Below are 13,326 nucleotides of genomic sequence, written 5' to 3'. Positions count from 1 at the left end.
AATATTAAGTGCTTATGTAATATTGCAATTTGCTTGATCTGTTTGTTGTGATTAATGTATAAGGTTTTGAATTGGATAATTGATAATATTGAATGTTTGATTATGTTTTGAATTAATTGGATTCGGTTACTTGTAGGAAATAGAACTGAAAGAGGTGACGTAAATGCAGAGCTGATGGGATTCATGTGATCTCCAGCGTTTGGAAAACCCTTTTCAGCTCCTTTCTTCTCACTTTCGTCGTGGACCGTCAACTCTCATTGTCGCAGCGAAACCGTGTTCTGTCGCCATCTCTTTGCACAACACAACAGGTATTAGTTTTATGTCTGTTGATTCATTCAACCATTGAATTTTGATATAGTTTAACTTATGTGTCATTTACATGAATTAGTTTGGTTGGTGGTCTGGTATTGTCTCTGGGCTTCTATTCGGGCGTTGACTGTAGCATAGCAGGGTTCTTTAGCAATGTAATTTATGTTTCTAAATTTTTATTCTGTTACATTATCTTCGGGTTCACTTTTCTGGTTTTGTTGCTGGGAGCTGGCTGCAGCGGGTTATAGCCGTGGTGGCTTTGTGGCTAGTCTTTATTTCCATTAGTTGAGTTTTTGTTGTTACTTTAATTTTGCCACTCCCTGAGATTGAGTTTGTGTTCTAGTGGTTGGGTGGTTTTTCACTTTAGTGTATTGCCTTTTGTTTTTGTTTAGGACCCTGTGCAGTGGAAAAGTAGTTTTTGACTTGAGCTTTTAGTCCCGTAATTCAACATATTTTTGAAAAATTTGTTAAGATGACATTTAAGTTAGTTTTTGTAAATTGTAATTGAATATTTCAATTATTTGTGTTTTTTTTTAAGTTAGTATGAATTATAATTAATATATTTTTTCTTTCTTCAGGTTTTTGGAGACGAAACCCCATTTACTGATGATGAAATTATGAATGTTCAAGAACGTTGTGCAAGTCTGGTTCAATTAATTATTACCTTACGTCTAGTTTTACGGTTTCAATGAATGATTTTGTAAATTTGAATTTGTTTACGGTTTGTTATGAAATTTGATCTAATGATATTTTATATTAGTGGTTGTGTATGAAATTTTAGATTATTTTGTTAAATTCTATATTATAATCATATATACAATGGCAATAGCTAATAAAAAAAAAATTAAAATAGGTCATTAAGTGGGATCAAAGCATAGACTTAAAAACTTTGATTTTTTTTTTTTATCCCTTTTGAGACTTTTTAAGTGGGGTGACCCGACTTAATAAACATATTTTAAGTGGGATGATCAGACCTAATAGAAGGTTTTTAAGTCGGACTTCATCCGACTTAAAATCAAAATAGTTTTTAAGTCGACCACCTATAAGTGGGATCCGGAACCCACTTAAAAGGTCATTTTCACCCCACTTAAAAAGTGTTTTCTGTACTAGTTCATGATCAAATTTTTCATGAAGTGCTTTGAGTCAGAGTTGGAGAAAAATAAGTCCTTAGAAGGATCGACTAAACTTGTGTCATTAGTCAAGACATTCTGTGGTTCCTGGAACACTATGTCATTTGAAGGCTCTGTTGAGTTGCATGTCACTTCTTCCAAAGCATTACTTATAATTGGTTCACATATGCCAGAGGTCAGATGTTATAGTTTCTTTATTGCTTTCTTTTTGTGTGGTGTGTTTGGTTTTGATTCCTGTTGGGGTGTTGTGTTTGTGTTTAGGGGCTGCATTTTGCTCCTTAGCAATTGATATGTCTGAAATTGAAATTATTATTGCAGGTTTGCTACTAGGCTGATAGGCATTAAGAGAATGCTAAATTTCAAAAGAATAAGAATGGAGAGCACATTGAATCGAGCGTGGTACAAGAGAATTCCATTATACAGCTCATGAAGGTCTTGTCAATCTTATGTTGCAGTTTCGTGTCAATGCTTCTTCATGTTATTTGGCAAATCATCTATGATCCATCACCATCACCGTCCAAAGAGAAGTTTTCACCTGAATATCAGCTCCAAAGAGGTATTTAAAATACAAATTGGTTTATGAATGATGTTGTTAACTGAGTCATTAGCAGGAAGGGAAATATGTGTTGAAGAAAACTTGTTTAATTCTTCTTTTTTGATTACATGACTGCAGTTTGAAAGTTCCTTGAAGAATAAAACTACTAAGTTTCAAGCACTACATGTGAATTTTTACTAAGAGAAAGCCACTTCCTCTTCAGACCTTGCAAGGTACTTCCTATACCATTATCATCCGAGGTACTAATTAGCATTATTTTTTGTGGGGAGTTGAACTTTTAATACACTGAAGTTGCTGGTAGTATGATATTTTGCCAGCCACTGAAATATGTATTTGCGATTGCTATGAAATTAGGTGCTAAGGATACAATAGACCAAGTTATTTTTCCTAATTCTCTTTTTAGCTTTTTAATAATTGTGATTTGGAGATTTTGATTTTTGTCATTCTGATTGTGATTTGTTGTGCCGAGTTAATATTGATATTAAAATATGACCGAGATGATGGTGGGAAAAATGTTAAACCTACTTTTACATGTCATAGGCGTTTTTTTGTTACTGAGATTTCTTGTAGGATTGAGTGTATTTTTCTCCTTGTTGTGTTTTGTAAGACCCTATTTCTAATAAACGGTAAAACGCGCGAATATACAACCATATTCTAGAAATAGATGCTACGTCTCCAAACAAACCACAATTGATACATGCATAACGATCATGTCACATCACATAGCAGCGGAACATATACATATAATTCATAGACATATCTGGATCTCCAATAAAATACATATGTATTCTCCAAACTCCAAATAACAAAATAGCTCAACAATTTCAAAACATAAAGTCAAATAAACAACATGCAATGACTATCCTAGATCAGAGCCCTAATCTAGACACTTGCATGAAAAAGAGGAACTCCACTCCTCGGCATCAACAAGCAACACTAAGCATCCTGCACTCCATCTACCCGTCCATACAGAAAGGTAGGTGGTAAACCACTGAGGGTTAGCATTACATCATCATAATCCATATAAGATTAATAAGAACTTTGGAAATGAAAGATATAATCAACGATAAAGAATGACAATTCATACATAGTTCCACAATATTCACAACATGTAATAATCCAAGATCATTCAATATCATCATATCCAGTTCATATCCTCAAGTGTATCTCACACATATCACAACCTCACCTTGTCAATCAACAATTAACAATTCAATCCGCAAGTACAATTAGCAATAATCAACCATCAAACACATCTTAATGCAATTCAATCCACCAACAGTTTATGCAATGTCTCTAGACTCATCTAGATGCATGTGATACCAAAACACCTCAAGGTCGTCACCTTTGATGCAACAAAAACATCGTAATCACCTCCATTGGATATATAATCCACCACCATCAGTCATGTATGCATGAACATATGACTCAACTACAAATGCATATGTTCACACAAACAATAATCACCTCACCATCACCAATACTTGTATATATGCAATCATTAACAATTCACCATTACATATCATATATACAATCACCAACCACATCCAAAAATCACACAACATGTAGTTGTCACATAATTACAACACCAATCATCTCCATATAACACACAATAACTTTCCATAAAGGATTCACAGTCAATTGATTCTCAAAAGTCATCTTTAGTCAAGTTCGTCTCCCAAAATCACAACATTAAATTAATTGAACATTTGAGTCAAAACCAAGTAAACAAGCTCAATTGCCTATGCCTTGTATTCTCACAATTCACATATGTGTGCAGTAGAGGGTACATAAGCATTTCATCGGCCAAATGCGACGAATTCACGAAAAACCCAAAGTTCGTCTCATTTTATCACTTTTCACAAAATTTTCCATTTTCAAAGCAAAACAAGTTCAAACTTGATGGAACCAATCACAACCATTTTTAGAAATCATATAAACAATATACAACTTTAATCCCACCTCAAATTCCGGAGAAAAACGAGTTTTCGGAAAAATCAACGTTTGAACCGTTTTTATAAAAGTTAGACGATTTTCACAAATTCAAGTCCAAACCAAACCAAATCATGTTCCAGTAGGATTAAAGGCATAAACAGAGGTTAATTAAGTCCAAAGAAACATTTTAGAAGTATCGGATTGGTCCCCAAGTGCTCGAAAACAAAAATCAAAATTTGCTGAACTGAGGCTAGGACGCGAAAGCGTCCTCTGCACGCTTAAGCGTCCTAGTTCCAGAACTCCTGGAACAGCACGCTTTTGGGACGCTTCTGGGACGCTGATGGGATGCTTAAGCGTCCTAAGCACGCGAAAGCGTCCTACATCAGATTCTCAGAACTCAGTTACGGGTTCTAACCCAAATTCATCCCAAAATCCCATTTTCAATCCCCCAAATCACCAAAACAAGTTCCAGAAAGTGTTTATAGGTCAAAATAGGTTCAATACACTTAAGCACATACAAGTTTTGGAATTAAATCATCAACATAACCAAATTCACCAATTTCTCAATTCATTCTCAACTTTCAACAACAATATCAAATCTCATCATTAATTCACCAATCTTGATACCCAAAGTACCAATTCCACAACAACATGTTCCAAATCAATAACAACAACTAATGAACACAAATTCATGCATAATTCAACATCACAACATCAATTCTCATCAAACTTGCTCAAGAACACAAAACACCAACAACTATGCATTTGAACATGTTAATTCACATACTAACATGCAATTATCACATAAATCATGTTCTCAAACATAACAACAACAATTATGCACGAATTTGACAACAATTAGGTTCAATTAATCAATTCAACAAAAATGGGTAAAGAGAAAAAAAAGATGAATTATGGTTGAAACCTAACCCTCTTACCTCTAGCACCAAGAATCTCTAACACAAGCTTCAATTGAGCTCCTAGATGATGAATCCCCTCTTCAAGCTCTAACCCTTGTTCTTCCCTCTAGCCTCTTTCTCTTCTCTTCTCAAATGAAATGAAAATGTTTGTAAAACCTAGTTTTACCAACAACTAGAGTTTATATACTAGCTCTACTCAATTGGGCTTATTTTTTAAACCTTAATGGGCCTAACCCATTTCTATTCTAACACTCAAAATGTCACTACTCACTTACCGGTAAAATATAACACTAACGGTCACTTAACGGTAAATAAAATAATTACTACACCCTCTAGCAATTAGTAAAATAAAACCCTCACTAAGCACTAAAAATAACTTTCTGCAAAATTACAAAATTGCCACTGCCCTCAAAATGACCAAAATGCCCCTAAGCCCAAAATGACTAAAATACCCTTCTAACACCGAACTCTACGAATCCCAACCAAAAATACACACAGAGATAATTAATCACATAAGAGCACATAGAACACACATAAATAAATAATAAAATAAATCTAGCGAAAAACGGGCTGTTACAACTCTCCCCCACTAAAAAGAATTTTCGCCCTCGAAAATTACCTGAAGGAAACAACTCTGGATACGCAACCCTCATCCTACTCTCCGATTCCCAAGTGGCACTCTCACCGGTTGGTCCAATCCACATCACTTTAACCAAAACGACTTCCTTGCCACGCAAACGTTTCACTTCACGATCCTCAATCCTAACCGGCCAAGTCTCAACGGTTAAATTATCCCTTACTTCCAAATCATCCACTTGAATCACATGGGACGCATCATACACATATTTCCTCAACTGAGATACATGAAACACATCATGAAGATTCGACAAAGATGGCGGTAACGCAATCCGATACGCTACAACCCCAACCTTTTCAACAATCTCAAAAGGTCCAACAAAACGAGGAGTCAACTTCCGACACTTCAAAGCACGTCCAACACCAGTTACAGGATTTACTCTCAAAAACACATGATCACCAACCTGAAACTCAATATCCTTCCTCCTCTTATCATGATAACTCTTCTGTCTACTCTGAGACGCTTTCATCTTCTCTTGAATCATCTTAACCTTCTTGGTCGTCTCTTGCACGACTTCCGGTCCTAACAAAGCACTTTCTCCTGACTCATACCAACACAAAGGAGTTCTACACCTCCGACCATACAAAGCCTCAAACGGTGCCATCCCGATACTAGAATGAAAACTGTTGTTGTAAGTGAACTCAATCAACGGTAAACATTCAATCCAACTGACACCTTGCTCCAACACACAAGCTCTCAACAGATCTTCCAAACTCTGAATAGTCATCTCCGTCTGACCATCAGTCTGAGGATGATAAGCAGAACTCAATCTCAACTTAGTTCCCAAAGCATCTTGCAAACTCTCCCAAAACTTAGAAGTAAACCTCGGATCCCGATCTGACACAATACTAGAAGGAACACCATGCAATCTAACAATCTGCTCAATGTAGATCTCAGCCAACTTCGCCACAGACATACCAGTCTTAATAGGAACAAAATGTGCCGACTTCGTCAACCGATCAACAATCACCCAAATAGAGTCAAAACCTTTAACAGTCTTCGGCAAAGCTCCAACAAAGTCCATAGAGATACTATCCCACTTCCACTCTGGCACAAACAACGGTTGCATCAAACCCGACGGTTTCTGATGTTCAATCTTAGACTTCTAACACACCAAACAAGCATACACAAACTCTGCAATATCCTTCTTCATCCCAGGCCACCAAAACAACTTCTTCAAATCTTGATACATCTTAGTCGCTCCTGGATGAATACTCAAACTACTTCTGTGACCTTCTTCCAAAATCTGCTTCTTAAGCTCAAGTACACTTGGCACACAAACACGATCAGGAAACATCAAAATACCGTTCTCATCCAATCTAAAGTCTCCACCTTTGCCTTGATTAACCAACACCACTCGATCTACAAGTTCCAAATCTTCCTTCTGACCATTCTTGATCTCCTCCAGAATATTACTTGTCAGCTTCAACATTCCCAACCTCACACCATCCGGTGTTAACTCACTAACCAAACTCAAGTCTCGAAATTGCTCAATCAACTCCAACTCCTTTACCATCAAAGCAGACATATGCAACGACTTTCTACTCAAAGCATCAGCAACAACATTGGCCTTTCCAGGATGATAGCTCAATTGGAAGTCAAAATCCTTAAGATACTCTAACCATCTCCTCTGCCTCATATTCAACTCCTTCTGGTCAAACAAGTACTTCAAACTCTTATGATCACTGAACACCTCAAACTTAGAACCATACAGATAATGCCTCCAAATCTTCAACACATACACAACGGCCGCTAATTCCAAGTCATGAGTCGGATAATTCTTCTCATGCACTTTCAACTGCCTCGAAGCATAAGCCACAACCTGACGATTCTGCATAAGCACACCACCAAGACCCATCTTAGAAGCATCACAATACACAACAAACGATTCCTTCGGATTCGGCAAAATCAACACTGGAGCTGACGTCAACCTCTCCTTCAACTCTTGGAAACTCTTCTCACACTTAGCATCCCAAACATAAGCTTGTCCTTTCCGAGTCAACTGCGTCAATGGCAACGCCAACTTAGAGAATCCCTCAATGAACCTCCGATAATAACCTGCCAATCCAAGAAAGCTTCTAACCTCAAAAACAGACTTAGGTGATTCCCACCGCAACACTGCCTCAGCCTTCGACGGATCCACGGCAATACCACCTTTAGAAATCACATGACCAAGGAAACTCACTTCCTGCAACCAAAACTCACACTTCGACAACTTAGCAAACAACTTATTCTCCTTCAAGACTCCCAACACAATCCTTAAATGCTCGGCATGTTCTTCTTCAGACTTCGAATATACCAAAATATCATCTATAAACACCACCACAAAACGGTCCAGAAAAGGATGAAATATCCTATTCATGTATTCCATGAAGACACCTGGCGCATTAGACACTCCAAATGGCGTCACAGAATACTCATAGTGTCCATACCTCGTTCTGAACGCAGTTTTGGATATATCTTCCGCCTTCACTCTAATCTGATGATATCCTGATCTCAAATCAATCTTGCTGAACACTTCTGCACCAACCAACTGGTCCATCAAATCATCAATCCTCGGAAGCGGATACCGATTCTTGATTGTCACCTTGTTCAACTGCCGATAATCCACACACAACCTCATGCTTCCATCTTTCTTCTTAACCAACAACACAGGAGCTCCCCACGGAGAAACACTCGGCCTGATAAACTGTTTCTCTAACAACTCTTCCAACTGCTTCTTCAACTCTCCCAACTCTGATGCAGACATCCGATACGGCGCAATCGAAATAGGACTCGTTCCAGGCACCAAATCAATTGCAAACTCAACCTCTCTCTCCGGTGGTAACTCGGTAATGTCGTCCGGAAAAACTTCTGGAAATTCTTGCACTACCGGCAAATCACCAACTCCTTTCTCACTACTCTCCTTCAAGGAAGCAAACATCATGAACACACAAGCTTCGCCATCCAAAGACTTCTTCACTTGCTCCGCGGTTAAGAACCTTCCGCCTTCTTCAGCTACCGGTTTAGAAAACGTTACACTCTTGGTCAAACAATTAATGTTAACACCAAAAGTCAACATCCAATCCATACCAAAAATTACGTCCATATGCTTCAACGGAAGACACACAAGATCCAACTCAAAGTCAACATTACCAAAACTAACAGGACACTTAGCACACACTAAAGAAGTAGTCACTGAACCACTAGCTGGGGTATCGATAACCATCCCTCGAGACAATGGAGTCACAACCAAACCCAAACGCTCAACACAACTCGCCGCGATAAAAGAATGAGTAGCACCAGTATCAATAATTGAAATCAAAGGAGTACTATTGATAAAACACATACCTCGGATGAGATTATCAGGATGCTCCACCTCTTCCGCATTCAATGCAAACACCTTCCCCGCCGCCTTCTTCGGTTGGGTACACTTAGTACTGATATGCCCTTTCTCACCACAATTGTAGCAAGTGATCTCCTTCTTGCACTCTGCAGCCTTGTGACCTGCTTCTCCACACTTGTAACACTTCTCACCACTCTTGCAATCATTAGCAAAATGACCCAATGTGCCACACTTGTAGCACCTCACCTCAGCAACATTCACCTTAGAGCCTCCACCAGATTCTCTCTTCTTGCCTTTGTCTTTGTTGTACGGCTTCCCAAATCCATGCCCCTTTCCTTTCTTCTCATTCTGAGCCTTGTAGTGATTAACCTTAGCCCTTCCAGCATCATCAAACATACGACACTTATGCACCAAAGTATCGAAATCACGGATCTCCTGAATACACATATACTGATAGATGTCGGGCCTCAAACCGCTCTCGAACTTGACACACTTGGAAACCATAGCATCCTCCGCATTGATGTACGGACAAAACCTCGAAAGCTCCTCAAACTTCGCCGAAACCACAACCACAAACAACTGAGCTTCTCTATCCAAAAGATACCTAGAGTATGCGGCTTCTCCCCACTTAGCTCAGACCCGCCTAAAAGAACGAAACACCAGAACAAGTATCGACAGTACTTCCGTACATGTCGCATACAACGGGAAAAACAACTAACAGATAAGAACAACATCACAACAACACAAGAACAAGTACCGAAGGTAACTCATTACCATTCGCATACTAATGGGGTAAATCAACAAACACTAATCTACTAGTCTAGACAAGACTGACCACGGCTCTGATACCAACTTGTAACACCCTATTTCTAATAAACGGTAAAACGCGCGAATATACAACCATATTCTAGAAATAGATGCTACGTCTCCAAACAAACCACAATTGATACATGCATAACGATCATGTCACATCACATAGCAGCGGAACATATACATATAATTCATAGACATATCTGGATCTCCAATAAAATACATATGTATTCTCCAAACTCCAAATAACAAAATAGCTCAACAATTTCAAAACATAAAGTCAAATAAACAACATGCAATGACTATCCTAGATCAGAGCCCTAATCTAGACACTTGCATGAAAAAGAGGAACTCCACTCCTCGCCATCAACAAGCAACACTAAGCATCCTGCACTCCATCTACCCGTCCATACAGAAAGGTAGGTGGTAAACCACTGAGGGTTAGCATTACATCATCATAATCCATATAAGATTAATAAGAACTTTGGAAATGAAAGATATAATCAAGGATAAAGAATGACAATTCATACATAGTTCCACAATATTCACAACATGTAATAATCCAAGATCATTCAATATCATCATATCCAGTTCATATCCTCAAGTGTATCTCACACATATCACAACCTCACCTTGTCAATCAACAATTAACAATTCAATCCGCAAGTACAATTAGCAATAATCAACCATCAAACACATCTTAATGCAATTCAATCCACCAACAGTTTATGCAATGTCTCTAGACTCATCTAGATGCATGTGATACCAAAACACCTCAAGGTCGTCACCTTTGATGCAACAAAAACATCGTAATCACCTCCATTGGATATATAATCCACCACCATCAGTCATGTATGCATGAACATATGACTCAACTACAAATGCATATGTTCACACAAACAATAATCACCTCACCATCACCAATACTTGTATATATGCAATCATTAACAATTCACCATTACATATCATATATACAATCACCAACCACATCCAAAAATCACACAACATGTAGTTGTCACATAATTATAACACCAATCATCTCCATATAACACACAATAACTTTCCATAAAGGATTCACAGTCAATTGATTCTCAAAAGTCATCTTTAGTCAAGTTCGTCTCCCAAAATCACAACATTAAATTAATTGAACATTTGAGTCAAAACCAAGTAAACAAGCTCAATTGCCTATGCCTTGTATTCTCACAATTCACATATGTGTGCAGTAGAGGGTACATAAGCATTTCATCGGCCAAATGCGACGAATTCACGAAAAACCCAAAGTTCGTCTCATTTTATCACTTTTCACAAAATTTTCCATTTTCAAAGCAAAACAAGTTCAAACTTGATGGAACCAATCACAACCATTTTTAGAAATCATATAAACAATATACAACTTTAATCCCACCTCAAATTCCGGAGAAAAACGAGTTTTCGGAAAAATCAACGTTTGAACCGTTTTTATAAAAGTTAGACGATTTTCACAAATTCAAGTCCAAACCAAACCAAATCATGTTCCAGTAGGATTAAAGGCATAAACAGAGGTTAATTAAGTCCAAAGAAACATTTTAGAAGTATCGGATTGGTCCCCAAGTGCTCGAAAACAAAAATCAAAATTTGCTGAACTGAGGCTAGGACGCGAAAGCGTCCTCTGCACGCTTAAGCGTCCTAGTTCCAGAACTCCTGGAACAGCACGCTTTTGGGACGCTTCTGGGACGCTGATGGGATGCTTAAGCGTCCTAAGCACGCGAAAGCGTCCTACATCAGATTCTCAGAACTCAGTTACGGGTTCTAACCCAAATTCATCCCAAAATCCCATTTTCAATCCCCCAAATCACTAAAACAAGTTCCAGAAAGTGTTTATAGGTCAAAATAGGTTCAATACACTTAAGCACATACAAGTTTTGGAATTAAATCATCAACATAACCAAATTCACCAATTTCTCAATTCATTCTCAACTTTCAACAACAATATCAAATCTCATCATTAATTCACCAATCTTGATACCCAAGGTACCAATTCCACAACAACATGTTCCAAATCAATAACAACAACTAATGAACACAAATTCATGCATAATTCAACATCACAACATCAATTCTCATCAAACTTGCTCAAGAACACAAAACACCAACAACTATGCATTTGAACATGTTAATTCACATACTAACATGCAATTATCACATAAATCATGTTCTCAAACATAACAACAACAATTATGCACGAATTTGACAACAATTAGGTTCAATTAATCAATTCAACAAAAATGGGTAAAGAGAAAAAAAAGATGAATTATGGTTGAAACCTAACCCTCTTACCTCTAGCACCAAGAATCTCTAACCCAAGCTTCAATTGAGCTCCTAGATGATGAATCCCCTCTTCAAGCTCTAACCCTTGTTCTTCCCTCTAGCCTCTTTCTCTTCTCTTCTCAAATGAAATGAAAATGTTTGTAAAACCTAGTTTTACCAACAACTAGAGTTTATATACTAGCTCTACTCAATTGGGCTTATTTCTTAAACCTTAATGGGCCTAACCCATTTCTATTCTAACACTCAAAATGTCACTACTCACTTACCGGTAAAATATAACACTAACGGTCACTTAACGGTAAATAAAATAATTACTACACCCTCTAGCAATTAGTAAAATAAAACCCTCACTAAGCACTAAAAATAACTTTCTGCAAAATTACAAAATTGCCACTGCCCTCAAAATGACCAAAATGCCCCTAAGCCCAAAATGACTAAAATACCCTTCTAACACCGAACTCTACGAATCCCAACCAAAAATACACACAGAGATAATTAATCACATAAGAGCACATAGAACACACATAAATAAATAATAAAATAAATCTAGCGAAAAACGGGCTGTTACATGTTTTGTTATCGTAGGATGTAGGCTTTGTGTTGTGTGTTTTTTGTTGGATTCTAATAATTCACTCTCTCCCATGTTACAGACGAGTGAATTTGTTAAGGTGAGAGGCAGTGGCAAGTTTGAAGTTTACTTCCTTGCAGCATCTGCTGAAGTGTGTGCCGGCTTCAAATATGATTCAACGACTGTGTTGATAACATTCTCCGTTCCAGTTCCTTAAGAGGAGATGCTTAAATCGTTAATAGAAATCCGAGCTTAAGTCATAAATAGGTTGTATTAAGTTAATTCTATAAGGATAAGAGCTTGGTACCATGTAGCTTTGTTAGTTTGTAAGATTTTAGTTTCACATGTTTGTAAGACTTGTTAATTTGACAATATAATTGAAATTTTCTTTTATTTTGCTTTAAATATTGTGTGATGCATATAATAAAACAGAGTAAAACTTTTGTTATTAAAAAACTATTTGGTTTAGACAAAAATATTTATTTGTAAAAAAAAAAAAAAACTTATAGCAACGGGCAGTCTGGTCCTATACCAACGGATATACAGGTTGGCTAAAGCAATTAAACAGGTGTAAAATGCCGTTGCTATAGCTCTGAAATTTTTAGCAACAAGCTAGTTATCCGTTGGTATAAGCTATTGGGACGACACTTCTGCCGTTCGTATAAGCATAGTATCCTAGACGGTAGCAGGTGGGCGTTGGTATAGGTTTTATGACCTATACCAACGGTTTTTTGGACTTTAACCAACGGTTTCTGCCGTTGCTAAATGGCAAATTTCTTGTAGTGTTAGTCCCTCTAAAATTTTCCTTCAACTTTTAGTCCCTATAAAA

At 37.4% G+C, this 13,326-nt stretch overlaps 1 long non-coding RNA gene across 1 annotated transcript in view; it reads left to right on the top strand.

The window, feature by feature from the left end:
* Positions 1–12,902, top strand: part of LOC146934084 (uncharacterized) — a 42,957-nt gene extending 30,055 nt beyond the window's left edge. Inside the window, exons 3-7 of the long non-coding RNA XR_015007646.1 lie at positions 137–308; positions 888–1,614; positions 1,758–1,995; positions 2,113–2,207; positions 12,580–12,902. This is a non-coding gene — a long non-coding RNA (uncharacterized LOC146934084). The remainder of the gene's footprint in view (positions 1–136; positions 309–887; positions 1,615–1,757; positions 1,996–2,112; positions 2,208–12,579) is intronic.
* The last annotated feature ends 424 nt before the right edge of the window (positions 12,903–13,326 follow it).

This window comes from Medicago sativa, chromosome 4 (genome assembly GCF_051527215.1).
Source record: "Medicago sativa cultivar Bolivia chromosome 4, Bolivia_mono, whole genome shotgun sequence".
NCBI classification, from domain to species: domain Eukaryota; kingdom Viridiplantae; phylum Streptophyta; class Magnoliopsida; order Fabales; family Fabaceae; genus Medicago; species Medicago sativa.
The sequence above is the reverse complement of the archived record's forward strand: the minus strand, read 5'-3'. Positions and strand labels throughout refer to the sequence as shown.